This window comes from Coregonus lavaretus, assembly GCF_964263955.1.
Source record: "Coregonus lavaretus genome assembly, chromosome: 13".
Classification (NCBI taxonomy): domain Eukaryota; kingdom Metazoa; phylum Chordata; class Actinopteri; order Salmoniformes; family Salmonidae; genus Coregonus; species Coregonus lavaretus.
Window position 1 is genome coordinate 3306700 of NC_140000.1, and position 13461 is coordinate 3320160.

General features: G+C 46.9%; 1 long non-coding RNA gene across 1 annotated transcript; it reads right to left on the reverse strand.

Annotated features, from left to right (window-relative positions):
* Window positions 1–5723: 5723 nt before the first annotated feature.
* Window positions 5724–12736, reverse strand: LOC311139897. The gene is made up of 3 exons (XR_014614112.1): window positions 12655–12736; window positions 8076–8158; window positions 5724–5756 (listed from the first exon to the last, which is right to left on the reverse strand). It is a non-coding gene; the product is annotated as an uncharacterized lncRNA (long non-coding RNA).
* Window positions 12737–13461: the final 725 nt, after the last annotated feature.

Genomic DNA, 13461 nt, shown 5'->3' on the forward strand with positions numbered 1-13461 from the left:
CTGACTGCCACTGTTACGTCTTTTAGAGCCACAAGAGGTTTGCAACTTTCACTCAATCCACTGCCGTGGAGAGGAGAGGCTCTCTTCAAACTGTTGTTGCTCACAACTGACATACTCCTGGTGGGCAGAGTGACATCCTCACTGCATGTGTCAATTACATGGTGGTCTGTTGAAGAGCCACTCGAAGACAGAAGGGTTTTAGACCTTTTAGCCAAACAGACTTTTGACAAAGGCTTCTCACTTCTCACAGACGGAGGGCGGCTCCTGTCCTCAACAAGAGCAGTGTCAGCGGACTTAGAACGTCTGAGTGTCTCCACAGGGGTGGAGTCCAGCACATATTTGGCTGTGGTGACTGACACTGGTGGAAAAGAGAAAAATATGTTCAGTCTATCCTTTACTCTGTGGTACATGGTTTGAGCAGCATCCAATAAGTTGTCAAAGACAACTCTGGGTTTGAGCTGGAACTCCAGCTTTTTCTCTCCTAGTGGGAAGGAGTCTGCGTCGTCCACAGTGAACTGGGATACACTTTCAAGGTCTTGCATGATAATATTTACTATATCTTCGGCTGTAGAAACCGCATGGTGTGAGAAGGTGGTGCTAGGCATGCTCTGTAGCAAAGAATGGCTGGCTTTGCTAGCAGCTCTGAGAATGGTCTCATTCACAATGTGTTTGGCCTTAGCTCGGAACTCAGCACTGTGAAAGCTCTGGATAGAAATGTTAGAGGTTCTGCTGGCTGCACTAAGAGATCGCGTGAGTGTGGCAATCTCGGCTGACGTCACATCACTCGAAATGGTGAGGTCCTCCAATTTCGAAATTATCGAGTCCAACTTCTGGTTGAAGTTGAAGGATGAATTTGACGTGCTCTCCCCAACGGAAGCGGAGCAGTTTTCCTTTGAAGTGTCCACCCTCAGCACCGAGATCACCTGTTTGATTACCCCTTTAGTGCAGGTGTCGAGGGTGAGCTGGTAGGCTGAGGCTGAGGACTTAGAAGGGGTCTTACTGTCTGTCTTCTGTACAGGAGACACTGCCAAAGTGGCCTCAGTTACAGGAGATTCCTGCACAGTGGCCTCAGTTACAAGTAGTCCAGTTGCAGAAAGCTCGATTTGCACAGGAGTATTTTTTCCCTCAGTGAGATGGTGGGAGGTGAACAGCTTCCTTAGTTTGTCCAGGGTTTTGGTATAAATCTTCTGGGAACCTGAACTCACTTCCACCCAGAACATTTTGCGACCTGATTTCGTACGCTTGGAGGCCTTATTGACCTCATATACCTCAAGCAGGTCGGAAATAATTCCACCAAAGAGATCAGAGGATGCCTCCTCAATATTCTCTGAGGAAACATGGACAGATAGGATTTCCGACAGTTTCCCACAAGTGTCGGTTTTATCCAGCGCAGCAGTATATGTCACAGCTGCATCCTGAATGACCTGAGTGATGCATTGCTCAGCTTTGACAATATACTCCTCCACTGGTTGACCATGGAGGATGTCAACTTTATCAGCAGGGAGCTCCTTCTGAATACTCACATTCTCCTCTGATGGGCATGGGTTGTTGAAGATAATGCTCTCAGTGACCATCTTAGAGGAGGCGAGAGATGAGTCGAGAAGCAGAGATCTGTATATTGTCGAGGTGGACATCTCTGGGTGCTTTATCACAGCAGCCACCTCCAAAATGGCCGACGGGCCCCGGAGGATGTCAGAGATATCCATGTCCTCAATGGTCTCTACCAGAGACGATAGTAGGTCTCTGGCTGCCAGGTTGGTAGGTCTCTGGTTCTCGAGCTCTGTTTTGATTGCTTGACAGGCAGTTACCAGAGCAACAACAGAGCGAGAACACAACTGCTTCAAGGTGGAGTCAGAAAAAGATGATGACAGATCTGTCATGGACATGGTGGAGAGTTGACTCTCAGAGACAAACGGGCTGAGTTTGACAGACACCTGTCTGACCAAGTCCCCAGCAAGAGCTCTCATATCTATTGCTCCACTAGCTGAGTTGTGGGAGCAGGCACTCTGTGGCCTTGACGGGTTCCTGTTATCCAAAAATCCTGTTATCCAAAAAACCTCAAGTACAAGATCCACAACATCGGATGACACTTCTATCATTCTGTTGTCGGACAGAAATGTACTTGGATGAATGGTGCCTGCATTCACAGTCCAGTCGCAAATGGAGTTGTTGGACTGACTCTGGACTAGTGGAACTAGACAGGTTTCACTTGGACCTTGGCCAAAGAGCTCTGCCATTTTGAGCAGAACTGATCTTAAGACCTTCGACTTGGAAATGTTCAGCAGTGGGTCGTTGTTGGACAGTCTGGTGGATGGTCTGCTAGCCGATCTGTGAACCACTAGGCTTTGTATTTCTGCCGAAATGGCAGTTAGAAAATAGGTCAAGGGGCTGGTCGCTCTCCCCTCATTTCCTCCGTTGGTTTTAGCCTTGATGATGCTATCTATGATGATGACTATGACCTGTCCAGCCAGAGGACCCAAGATGGCCTCAAGCTCCCTCTCTAACTCAAGGGGAGACTTGTGGCCGAGCGCAATATGCTCTATGGCATGGGAATACATCTTAGAAGTCGCCATGCTTAGCATCTCTTGGGCAAACTGTTGACTTGCTGAGATACTTCCAGTCAGCAGAACTAGAGTTCCCTGACTGACACTTCGCATTAGCTCAGCCCATCTGGAGTTGAGAAGGTTTATAACCAACTCGACAATACCCATCATAAACTTGCCGTCCGTTGACATTTTGCTAGGTCTGTATTTCTCCTGTCTACTCCGTTTGGGCGGCGGTACGATGTCGCCCTGCGACTGGCCGCTCTGGACCATGTCGAAGACAGAGTCCTCAGAGATGCCAAACACAGATCTCAGTGGTGCTGAGTGTGGTCTGTGTCTCATCTCTCTATCGCCACCCTCAGGTGAGGAGACATATCGCTCATTGTCCTCACTCAGCAAAGAGGTCAAACACCTGCAGAATGCACAATAGAAATTAATAATACATGGTAACAAAATAAAAAAATATGATCCAAGAATTTGGGACACAAACTCAACCTTGTTATTGTTATTCAAAGGAAGCATTGTGAACCATCTCAAACCACACTCAGTCCAAACATTAACATTTAGAGTAAACTTTTTAGAGTGGTTGTGTAGTATCTAAGTAGTATTTCTCACTAAGTGGATCTGGAATGGATATTTGTACCTATAACAGGAAAGACCTGCAAAAAGAGGAGGGGATAGAGCTAGGTATCTGTGAGAGGAGGGGATAGGGCTAGGTACCTGTGAGAGGAGAGGATAGGGCTAGGTACCTGTGAGAGGAGGGGATAGGGCTAGGTACCTGTGAGAGGCATGGATAGGGCTAGGTACCTGTGAGAGGAGGGGATAGGGGTAGGTACCTGTGAGAGGCATGGATAGGGCTAGGTACCTGTGAGAGGAGGGGAGAGGGGTAGGTACCTGTGAGAGGCATGGATAGGGCTAGGTACCTGTGAGAGGAGGGGAGAGGGGTAGGTACCTGTGAGAGGAGGGGATAGGGCTAGGTACCTGTGAGAGGAGGGGAAAGGCGTGGGAGTGCGTGTGCTGCAGGCGGTTCTGGCGCTGGTGCACCTGCTGGGTCCTCCACTACAGCTGAATCTGACGCTGCGGCCAAGAGAGGTCACCTCTCCTGCCTCATTACTTCCTGATCCAGAAGAGCTTGGCGAATCAGAGAGCTCTATCTGCATGGTGAGGTCAAGGGCGGGAACAACCACAGTGGATGTAGACTCCATCACCCATGCTACAATATCCATGCACTTGGCACTAAACTCATGTCTGCTCATCTGCAATGTTAAAAGACCATCCAGAGTTAGTTTGTTAAAGGGGCTGCACTGATATAAAACGTAGAACCATTTACTCAAGCTAGTCAATTAAAGCAGTGGTTCAGGATTAAAGGTCCTGCAGGATTTCCACAAATGAATGTTTGGTCCATTTTACCAACATTAACTACTTTAGAGGTGACTATAACTCACCCCGGCACGCATATTCTCACTCAGCAGATTCCAATGGCTGAAAAGTAAATAAATGCAAGTACACAATGAACTACATGACATTACCTCTATTATCTTAGACTACGTTATGGATGGACATGACCTCTATTATTTTAGATTACGTTATGGATGGACATTACCTCTATTATTTTAGATTACGTTATGGATGGACATTACCTCTATTATTTTAGATTACGTTATGGATGGACATTACCTCTATTATCTTAGATTACGTTATGGATGGACATTACCTCTATTATCTTAGACTACGTTATGGATGGACATTACCTCTATTATTTTAGATTACGTTATGGATGGACATTACCTCTATTATTTTAGATTACGTTATGGATGGACATTACCTCTATTATCTTTGATTACGTTATGGATGGACATTACCTCTATTATCTTAGACTACGTTAAGGATGGACCTCTATGGAACTAGGCCACACCCAGACATCCCTGATTGGTTATTTGGTCCGTTGAGTCCTTTGTATTGGCCCGAGACTATGGGAGACTCTCAATCTCCTCACCTCCTTCTCAAAACCCATTGGATGAGAAGGTCAGAAGGGCGGGACCTCTGGCTTTCTCATCCAATGGGTTTTGAGAAGAGAGGACACGAGGAGTATGCAATTGAGATAGGGAACATATCTAGGGGATGCATGGGGAAGCCAAAGAGCAACTTACTCGTCCTTCATGTCCTGCACAAAGGTGTGTAGGTCTGGGTAGCTTCTCTTTCCCCTGCTGAGGGTGAGACTGGTCTGGGAAGTTTCATCCTTGTGGGTCACGGTAGTGAAGGTCACCACTGCAGCCTGATGGCGACAACAGAAAGCAGAGTTAGGCTGGAATTCAATTTTGCGTCATTAAAACACAAAATATCTCAATGAAATGTCATCCATGTAATAGAAAAATACATCATACCTCCTGTGACTGAGATGGGATGGCAACAGCCTCGTCCAACTCACTCTCTCCTTCAACCTCCTGTGACTGAGATGGGATGGCAACAGCCTCGTCCAAATCACTCTCTCCTTCAACCTCCTGCGACTGAGATGGGATGGCAACAGCCTCGTCCAACTCACTCTCTCCTTCAACCTCCTGCGACTGAGATGGGATGGCAACAGCCTCGTCCAACTCACTCTCTCCTTCAACTTCCTGCGACTGAGATGGGATGGCAACAGCCTCGTCCAACTCACTCTCTCCTTCAACCTCCTGCGACTGAGATGGGATGGCAACAGCCTCGTCCAAATCACTCTCTCCTTCAACCTCCTGCGACCGAGATGGGATGGCAACAGCCTCGTCCAACTCACTCTCTCCTTCAACCTCCTGCGACCGAGATGGGATGGCAACAGCCTCGTCCAACTCACTCTCTCCCTCAACCTCCTGCGACTGAGATGGGATGGCAACAGCCTCGTCCAACTCACTCTCTCCTTCAACCTCCTGCGACTGAGATGGGATGGCAACAGCCTCGTCCAACTCACTCTCTCCTTCAACCTCCTGCGACTGAGATGGGATGGCAACAGCCTCGTCCATCTCACTCTCTCCTTCAACCTCCTGCGACTCAGATGGGATGGCAACAGCCTCGTCCAACTCACTCTCTCCTTCAACCTCCTGCGACTGAGATGGGATGGCAACAGCCTCGTCCAACTCACTCTCTTCTTCAACCTCCTGTGACTGAGTTGGGGTATCTGTGTCTAGAACAGCCTCGTCCAACTTGGTCAGTCTCTCAGCCTCTCTGTGATCTTTATGGGATCTAGATAGATAAAAGGAATATCTCTTAGGTCACTGCTATAATGTGAGTGTGAGGATGTGTAATTATAGAATTAGAATCACAGAATTAGAATGAATCATTCTAGAATTAGAATAGAATCACTCAAATTCTATGGCTCCAATACTCTTGAGATGACTCGGCCTATCCAGAGCCAAATATTTAGAGAATTCTGCCAACTTTTAAAAGGACTCCATGTTAGCGCCTTGGAGCCTTTCATTTATCCTTTCATTATAAGTAAATTCTAATTATAGATGTTCAGTTACATAGCATTGTTTAAAATGTCAACATTGCCCATGGGGAGCCAGCTGTCATATGGATATCTACTGTGTCATGTAATGTATACATAAACTCAGCAAAAAAAGAAAACGTCCCTTTTTCAGGATCTTTCAAAGATAATTCGTAAAAATCCAAATATCTTCACAGATCTTCATTGTAAAGGGTTTAAACACTGTTTCCCATGCTAGTCCCCTGTAGCTCAGTTGGTAGAGCATGGCGCTTGCAACGCCAGGGTTGTGGGTTTGTTTCCCACGGGGGGCCAGTATGAAAATGTATGCACTCACTAACTGTAAGTCGCTCTGGATAAGAGTGTCTGCTAAATGACTAAAATGTAAAATGTTGTTCAATGAACCATAAACACTTAATGAACATGCACCTGTGCAACGGTCATTAAGACACTAACAGCTTACAGACGGTAGTTATGAAAACTTAGGACCCTAAAGAGGCCTTTCTACTGACTCTGAAAAACACCAAAAGAAAAATGCCCAGGGTCCCTGCTCATCTGCGTGAACGTGCCTTAGGCATGCTGCAAGGAGGCATGAGGACTGCAGATGTGGCCAGGGCAATAAATTGCAATGTCCGTACTGTGAGACGCCTAAGACAGAGCTACAGGGAGACAGGACGGACAGCTGATCATCCTCGCAGTGGCAGACCACGTGTAACAACATCGGCACAGGATCGGAACATCCTGCGGGACAGGTACAGGATGGAAACAACAACTGCCCGAGTTACACCAGGAACGCACAATCCCTCCATCAGTGCTCAGACTGTCCGTAATAGGCTGAGAGAGGCTGGACTGAGGGCTTGTAGGCCTGTTGTAAGGCAAGTCCTCACCAGACATCACCGGCAACACCGTCGCCTATGGGCACAAACACACCGTCGCTGGACCAGACAGGACTGGCAAAAAAGTGCTCTTCACTGACGAGTCGCGGTTTTGTCTCACCAGGGGTGATGGTCGGATTCGTGTTTATCGTCGAAGGAATGAGCGATACACCAAGGCCTGTACTCTGGAGCGGGATCGATTTGGAGGTGGATGGTCCGTCATGGTCTTGGGCGGTGTGTCACAGCATCATCGGACTACGCTTGTTGTCATTGCAGGAAATTTCAACGCTGTGCGTTACAGGGAAGACATCCTCCTCCCTCATGTGGTACCCTTCCTGCAGGCTCATCCTGACATGACCCTCCAGCATGACAATGCCACCAGCCATACTGCTCGTTCTGTGCGTGATTTCCTGCAAGACAGGAATGTCAGTGTTCTGCCATGAAGAGCCTGGATCTGTTGGATCGGAGGGTGAGGGCTAGGATTTAGCCATTCCCCCCAGAAATGTCTGGGAACTTGCAGGTGCCTTGGTGGACGAGGGGGTAACATCTCAGTTTATGTCTCAGTTGTTGAATCTTGTTATGTTCATACAAATATTTACATTACATTTTTACATTTTAGTCATTTAGCAGACGCTCTTATCCAGAGCGACTTACAGTTAGTGAGTGCATACATTCTTTTATTTGTTTATTTTATTTTTATTCTTTTTTTATATATATATATATTTTTTTTTCATACTGCCCCCCCGTGGGTATCGAACCCACAACCCTGGCGTTGCAAACGCCATGCTCTACCAACTGAGCTACATCCCTGCCGGCCATTCCCTCCCCTACCCTGGACGACGCTGTGCCAATTGTGCGCCGCCCCATGGGTCTCCCGGTCGCGGCCGGCTACGACAGAGCCTGGATTCGAACCAGGATCTCTAGTGGCACAGCTAGCACTGCGATGCAGTGCCTTAGAACACTGCGCCACTCGGGAGATGCGTTATTTACACGTTAAGTTTGCTGAAAATAAACGCAGTTGACAGTGAGAGGACGTTTCTTTTTTTGCTGAGTTTATATCTCAATGTCCCAACTCTCTAAATACATGGCTCTGGGCCTACCTCTCCATAGGCGGTGACCTTTGACCTACTACTGAATCTGTATCTGTAGGCCTATGTGATCCTGTAACCAGTCACAAATGTGTCATTAGTGTAAATCACTTACCTGACTTCCTTCATAACATCAGCTTCATTGATGGGGTCATCCAGGTCTATGAGGGTGAGGTCATTTCCATTGACCTCTGACCTCTGAAAGACAGCACAAAGTCATGTTTAGATGTCACCTACTGTGTCGCCTTTTGCCGTGTTCAAAACAACTGGGAAATCTCTGACTTCCGACTTCAGTGCGTTCAAGACAACTGGGAAATAGGAAAAAAAAACAAGCTCCGACTGGGAAAAATCGTTTTGAACAGTCATCCAACTCGGAATTCCAAGTCGGAAGCAGCGCGGCTTGGCGGGTCATGTTTTGGAGGACGCCTGACTCAACCTTCACCTCTCCCGAGCCCGCTGGGGAGTTGCAGCGATGAGACAAGATCGTAACAAGATCGTAACTACCAATTGGATATCACGAAAAATTGGGGAGAAAAAGGGGATAAAATTACCACCACAAAATGTAAAAAGGAATTCCAAGTCGGAAACTCTGGCATCTTTCTAGAGCTCCGACTTTCCGACCTGAAGATCACGGACATGATTTGACCTAGTTATTTTTTTCGAGTTCCCAGTTGCCTTGAGAGCACCATTAACCCAACTCTCATTGTCACATCATAATGCATCATATTCAGAGAAATAGAATCACCAGAACATCATATCAGGTGTGCAGTTCAGTTTACCAGTCAAATTGCCAAGGTCAGAGGCTCTATCCTTTCTAGTGATTCTATTTCTATGGTCACATAATAATGCATCATATCTATGCTTGTGTCCGAAATAGCACCCTAGTTCCAATATAGTGCACTTCTTTTGGCTGGAGCCCTATAGAGTCCCACAGTATGAGTCATAATACCCATAAAACCTAGTGGTCTGGCAGCCTCTGGAACTGCCGTTCTGCAGCCAACAAGGCAGAGTTAATCTCAGCCTATGCTACCCTCCAGTCCCTCGACTTCTTGGCGCTGACGGAAACATGGATTACCACAGAAAACACTGCTACTCCTACTGCTCTTTCCTCGTCTAACCATGTGTTCTCGCATACCCCGAGAGCATCTGGTCGGCGCGGCGGTGGCACAGGAATCCTCATCTCTCCAAAGTGGACATTCTCTCTTTTTCCCCTGACCCATCTGTCTATCTCCTCATTTGAATTCCATGCTGTCACATCACTAGCCCATTCAAGCTTAACATCCTTGTCATTTATCGCCCTCCAGGTTCCCTTGGAGAGTTCATCAATGAGCTTGACGCCTTGATAAGTTCCTTTCCTGAGGATGGCTCACCCCTCACAGTTCTGGGTGACTTTAACCTCCCTACGTCTCTGCCTTTGACTCATTTCTCTCTGCCTCCTTCTTTCCACTCCTTTCCTCTTTTGACCTCACCCTCTCACCGTCCCCCCCTACTCACAAGGCAGGCAATACGCTTGACCTCATCTTTACTAGATGCTGTTCTTCTACTAATCTCACTGCAACTCCCCTCCAAGTCTCCGACCACTACTTTGTATCCTTTTCTCTCTCGCTCTCCTCCAACACTACTCACTCTGCCCCTACTCAGATGGTAATGTGCCATCACAACCTTCGCTCTCTCTCTCCCGCTACTCTCTCCTCTTCCATCCTATCATCTCTTCCCTCTGCTAAATCATTCTCCCTCCGATCTCCTGATTCTGCCTCCTCAACCCTCCTCTCCTCCCTTTCTGCATCTTTTGACTCTCTATGTCCCCTATCCTCCCGGCCGGCTCGGTCCTCCCCTCCTGCTCCGTGGCTTGACGACTCATTGCGAGCTCACAGAAGAGGGCTCCGGGCAGCTGAGCGGAAATGGAGGAAAACTAGACTCCCTGCGGACCTGTCATCTTTTCACTCCCTCCTCTCTACATTCTCTTCCTCTGTTTCCGCTGCTAAAGCCACTTTCTACCACTCTAAATTTCAAGCCTATGCCTCTAACCCTAGGAAGCTCTTTGCCACCTTCTCCTCCCTGCTGAATCCTCCTCCCCCACCCTCCTCCCTCTCTGTGGATGACTTCGTCAACCATTTTGAAAAGAAGGTTGACGACATCCGATCCTCATTTATTAAGTGAAATGACACCGCTGGTCCTGCTCACACTGCCCTACCCTATGCTTTGACTTTTTTCTCCCCTCTCTCTCCAGATGAAATCTTGCGACTTGTGACGGCCGGCCGCCCAACAACCTGCCTGCTTGACCCTATCCCGTCCTCTCTTCTCCAGACCATTTCCGGAGACCTTCTCCCTTACCTCACCTCACCTCACCTCCCACATCAACTCATCCTTGACCGCTGGCCATGTCCCTTCCGTCTTCAAGAGAGCGAGAGTTGCACCCCTCCTCAAAAAACCTACACTCGATCCCTCCGATGTCAACAACTACAGACAAGTAAGTATCCCTTCTTTCTTTTCTCTCCAAATCTCTTGAGCGTGCCGTCTCTAGCCAACTCTCCTGCTATCACTCTCAGAATGACCTTCTTGATCCAAACCAGTCAGGTTTCAAGACTGGTCATTCAACTGAGACTGCTCTTCTCTGTGTCATGGAGGCTCTCCGCACTGCTAAAGCTAACTCTCTCTCCTCTGCTCTTATCCTTCTAGACCTATCCGCTGCCTTTGATATTGTGAACCATCAGATCCTCCTCTCCACCCTCTCCGAGTTGGGCATCTCCGGCGCTGCTCACTCTTGGATTGCGTCCTACCTGACAGGTCGCTCCTACCAGGTAGCGTGGCGAGAATCTGTCTCCGCACCATGTGCTCTCACCACTGGTGTCCCCCAGGGCTCAGTTCTAGGCCCTCTCCTATTCTCTCTATACACCAAGTCACTTGGCTCTGTCATATCCTCACATGGTCTCTCCTATCATTGCTACGCAGACGACACACAATTAATTTTCTCCTTTCCCCCTTCTGATAACCAGGTGGCGAATCGCATCTCTGCATGTCTGGCAGACATATCAGTGTGGATGTCGGATCACCACCTCAAGCTGAACCTCTGCAAGACGGAGCTGCTCTTCATCCCTGGGAAGGACTGCCCGTTCCATGATCTCGCCATCACGGTTGACAACTCCATTGTGTCCTCCTCCCAGAGTGCAAAGAGCCTTGGCGTGACCCTGGACAACACCCTGTCATTCTCTGCTAACATCAAAACGGTGACCCGATCCTGCAGGTTCATGCTCTACAACATTTGCAGAGTACGACTCTACCTTACACAGAAAGCGGCACAGTTCCTAATCCAGGCACATGTCATCTCCCGTCTGGATTACTGCAACTCGCTGTTGGCTGGGCTCCCTGCCTGTGCCATTAAACCCCTACAACTTATCCAGAACGCCGCAGCCCGTCTGGTGTTCGACCTTCCCAAGTTCTCTCATGTCACCCCGCTCAGTTGAGGCTCGCATCTACTACAAGACCATGGTGCTTGCCTACGGAGCTGTGAGAGGAACGGCACCTCCTTACCTTCAGGCTCTGGCACCCCAATGGTGGAACAAGCTCCCCCACGACGCCAGGACAGCGGAGTCACTGACCACCTTCCGGAGACACTTGAAACCCTACCTCTTTAAGGAATACCTGGAATAGTATGAAGTAATCCTTCTACCCCCCCCCTCCCCCCCCATAAAAAAAAAGAAGAAAAATAAGTGGTTGTCCCACTGGCTATCATAAGTTGAATACACCAATTGTTGAATGCACCATTGTAAGTCGCTCTGGATAAGAGCGTCTGCTAAATGATATAAATGTAAAATGTAAATATACTGATAAAAGTCAACTTGTCCGAGAGAGATTTACATGGTTACAAAAACGTCACGCCAGGGTAAGCCTACACGAAATACAGCCCTTATTTTATGTGTTTCTAAAATCGGCTATGGGAAAAATGAATGGTGGAAAAACGATTGGAACCATGTCCCTGTTTGACCGCTAGGTTTTTTGGGTATTATCACACCTCCACTGTGGGACTCTATAGAGGGGTTGGTTGTTAAGCAACAAAACTGGCATGCAACTATGGGGCAAAATAGACAGGGTTTGACTTAGACTGTTGACAACATGTAAACTATATTTAGTCTCTAAATGTTTAATGCAAACATAAATACATTTGAACAATGAACTCGTCTCAAATACATTGTTACAGTTGTTGTTGGTTAGCTAGGTAGCGAATTTGAGTCATTGCATAGACATGATATCAGTCAAAACACCTCAAAACAAGACATGGTATCAATAACACCATACAACAAGCTGAAACATGCCACAGAGCTACGATTCCCCACATGGCAGCTTGTTGTTAGCTGAGGTTCAGAATCATAACAAGATACACGACTTCCGGCCATCGATGCGCGGGCATCGTTTTCGTGACGTCAGCCAACCCTTCTATGGCTCCTGGTCAAAAGTAGTACACTAGCCTACATAGGGAATAGGGTGCCATTTTGGACGAATTCATGAAGGTGCTGTCATAACCTTTGACACCCATTTGACCCTACTGTACCTTTAGCCAACTCTCATGACTCCCCGGCCATAGACTTTCTAGTTTGATATTACAGCATGAATAGCACATTATTTCATTTGTTAAACAATATTTAATCCACAGTAATTAATATAATTGAAGATTTAAAAATAAATAACATGCCTACCTTGAACTCTTTATTCTCCATCTCCTTGCAAAATCAGCACATTTCCTTGCCAAAATGAACGCGCATCCAGAGCGAAAACAAACGCAATCCTCCAGCACTAGGGAGGTTTAGACTGAACTGCTCCAGCGGTTTTTCATCAGTTTCAACGTTTATCAGTGATGACGTAACAATGACCTGTACAGATTTGACGCACTTTCGATCTCGTGCTGATGCAACACTCTGTGTTGTTGAAAGCTCATGTATGGAAATCCTGCGAGTTGTAAACAAATTTAGGCTATTGTTGCCCTTAAAACTGTAATGTTGAGGACGCCATGAAAAATAAAATACATAACCCACACCGTTAGGCCAAGGTACATGCAATATTCATCACTTTGCCAATAGACTTCTTGTTCCTTGTTGTATGTAGCCTTTCTTTTGGGATTAGCACCACTGTCACCTAGAAATTGATACTGCGGTTGTCACATAAAACAGATAACCCATAGTTCATTATTAAATAACATAACTCATTTCTTTATTTTATTACTCATAAAATATACAGCAATCTTCAGATACTGAAAGAATTCATGGGAGTTTCGATTCAGTCACTATTTCATATGTACATGCTAGTTTCATCCTTTTAAAGAAAAAAAGGACACGAAAAAACCTGTGAACCTCCTGATCCTGATTTGACGAACATAGCATATGTATTATACATATTTCCAGTTAAAATTATTTTAAAAAAGAGACAAAAACGGGGGTTTGAACAAGCAATCACATAAAAGGTTTGAGTGGTTTCATTTTTTTGAAGAAGTTAAGCAAGCAAAACCT